Source organism: Tachyglossus aculeatus, chromosome 19, assembly GCF_015852505.1.
Source record: "Tachyglossus aculeatus isolate mTacAcu1 chromosome 19, mTacAcu1.pri, whole genome shotgun sequence".
NCBI classification, from domain to species: Eukaryota; Metazoa; Chordata; class Mammalia; order Monotremata; family Tachyglossidae; genus Tachyglossus; species Tachyglossus aculeatus.
This window is the reverse complement of record NC_052084.1, coordinates 19,819,965-19,823,019: the sequence shown is the minus strand read 5'-3', so window position 1 is coordinate 19,823,019 and position 3,055 is coordinate 19,819,965.

The following is a 3,055-nucleotide window of genomic DNA, read 5'->3' as shown; positions in this document are numbered from 1 at the left end:
ATTAGGGGAAAAGAAAAAAAAAGATTTCCTTTCAGGACAATTTGCTTGAGAGACCAAGAGGAAGAGGTGAAATTGGATGATAGAATTGAAGCAGCATGGCATAGTGGATAGAGCACTGGCACTGGAGTCAGAAGGTCATGGGCTCTAATCCCGGCTCTTCCACTTGTCTGCTGTGTGACCTTGGGCAAGTCACTTTGTGCTTCAGTAATTTCTCTGTAAAATGGGGATTGAGACTGTGAGCCCCACGTGGAACAGGGACTGTGCACCACCTGATTTGCTTGTATCCACCCCAGCACTTAGTACGGTACCTGGCACATAGTAAGTGCTTAACAAGTACCATAATTATTATTATCATTTAGCTGAGGGAGGGACAAAGAGGCATCAGATAAACTTAAACAGGGCAGTTCATCAACCCCAACAGACCATCACATATGGTTATAACACAGTCTTATTGAAAGCACATCTCCTCCAAAAGGCCTTCCCTGACTAAAACCTTATTTCCTCTTCTCCCACTCCCTTCTGCATCACCCTTGCACTTGGATTTGCACACACAGCCCCACAAGCACATATATATAAACTATATATATAATAAACTATATATATATAATAATCTATATATATATAATAAACTATATATAATAAACTATATATAATAAACTATATGTAATAAACTATATACATATAATAAACTATATATATAATAAACTACATATATATAGTTTATTTGTATTAATATCTGTCTCTCCATCTGGACTGTAAGTTCTTTGTGGGCAGGGAAGTGTCTACCAACTCTGTTATATTGTACTCTCCCAAGTGCTTGAGAAGCAGCGTGGCTCAGTGGAAACTTCCCGGGTTTGGGAGTCACAGATCACGGGTTCTAATCCCTGCTCCACCACTCATCAGCTGTGTGACTTTGGGCAAGTCACTTAATTTCTCTGGGCCTCAGTTACCTCATCTGTAAAATGGGGAATAAGATTGTGAGCCCCACATGGGACAACCTGATCACTCCATATCCCTCCAGTGCTTAGAACAGTGCTTTGCGCATTGTAAGCACTTAACAAATACCACCATTATTATTATTGTCAGTAGTAGTAAAGTGCTCTACCCTCAGTAAACACTCAATAAATGTGATTAATTGACTGATACCATGTTCCTTAAGCAGGTTCAAAAATGTTTCATTTCAGTGGACTGGGGAGAGCTGGTAGAGAGTCACACCTGGGGTTCTCAATAAGGATAAGCCTGGAAAGCAAAGCTGATTGTTTCTCACCAAAACTTAAATGATAATTGTGATATCAATCAATCAATCAATCAATCGTATGTATTGAGCGCTTACTGTGTGCAGAGCACTGTACTAAGCACTTGGGAAGTACAAGTTGGCAACATATAGAGACAGTCCCTACCCAACAGTGGGCTCACTTCCTATAGGTCTAGCAATCTGCTAGATGCTGGAGTAGTTAATATAAGTTAATCCGGATGGACACAGTTCCTTCTCTAAAGGAGGATCCTGTTCTAAGGAGGAGGACAGGTATTTAATCCCTATTTTATAGTTGAGGAAGCTGAGGTACAGAGAAATTAAATGACTTGCCTGAAGTCACAAAGCAGGCAAGTGGTTTAACTGGGAATAAAACCCAGAACCTGCGACACCCCAGCCTGTGCTCTTTCGGCCAGGTCTACTGTTTGAGGCGGGTTTTCTCCAAACAGTGTCCTCTCTTCACATCAAGAGGTAGTGTTATCTATTAGAAAGAGTCTAGAAGGGGAGGCAGGAGGTATTTGGATTGTAAACTCCTTGAGGGCAGGGATCACGTTTACTAACTTTGTTGTGCTTCCCCTAAGTGCTCAGCACAGTGCCCTGCTCAGAGTAAGCACTCGATAAATGCCACCAGTCGACTGATTTCTACTGCTCGGCTGCTGTGTGGCCTTCGGAAAATCACAGCCTCTCTGTGGCCCAGTTTTCTCAGCTATTAAATGGGGATACAATAGATTGCGAGCCTCTTTTGGGACAGGGGTTGCATCTAATCCGATAATCTTCCATCTACCTGAGTTCTTAGCATATATTAAGTGCTTAATAAATACCATGATGATCTTTTCTGCACCCAGAAGTTAATTCTCATGCTGTAATTGTTAACTGCAAATGAATGCTTTTCACATCATTCATTCAAAGGGTACCCTTCAGTTCTTTTCAAAGGAAGAAAATGTCCACGATGTACTGATTATGCAGAAGTATTGTGTTCCCTTACAGGACTAGCCAGCATATTTTTCTTTTTTTACCAATTTTCGCCCTGACCTTATTTTATTTTCTCCGTGGTGGAACCTGTAGTTGTTTAAATGCTTGTACTGGAGTGGGATTAAGAGAAACACGACTATAAAGTTAGGATTTCCTGTTTTTCTGAGAATATTTCATGAGCAGTATGCACTTAAGTGCACAGAATAAACCAAACTTTGAAACTAAGCTCTCTGTTTATGATTGGAAAATGAAATATTTACTTTTCCAGACTGACCCTACTAAGCCTATGTCAGATGAAAGTCACTACTTTGCTCCTTTCTTTGGCCCGCATGTGAATCATAAAGACATGCAAAGGTGGTCTTCCATTTTTAATGTGATTCATATAAAAATACCCGAGTTATTTTGTTTATTTAAATAAGTTTTGCCTACCTCTTTAAGTATTCCAGCCAATAGTACTCACTGTGGGCTGTCGAGATAGCACATAGGGATCAAACCATTCTTTGTTAAGAAAACATCAGGCCATTAGCAAGTATATGAAGTATTTGGAGGGCTAGTCAGTTTCAAAATCCTTTTAAATTGATTTCATTTTGAGGGAAAGTACCATTGTCCTCAACCATAGCTCTCTGACTTCTGAAGATCACTGCAATTGCAAGCAGATCCTCAAACACAGGACAAGAATCTTCTCTTTTAATACACACTCCAGGGAATTAGGTAGGGTAAGTTGAAAACTTCTGATTTCTCAATTTCTTTTTTTCTTAGTCTATTGCCACCTCCCTTCCCTGCTTCTCTCAGATTATTCACAAGATCTGTGTCCATATCTCAAAATAATAA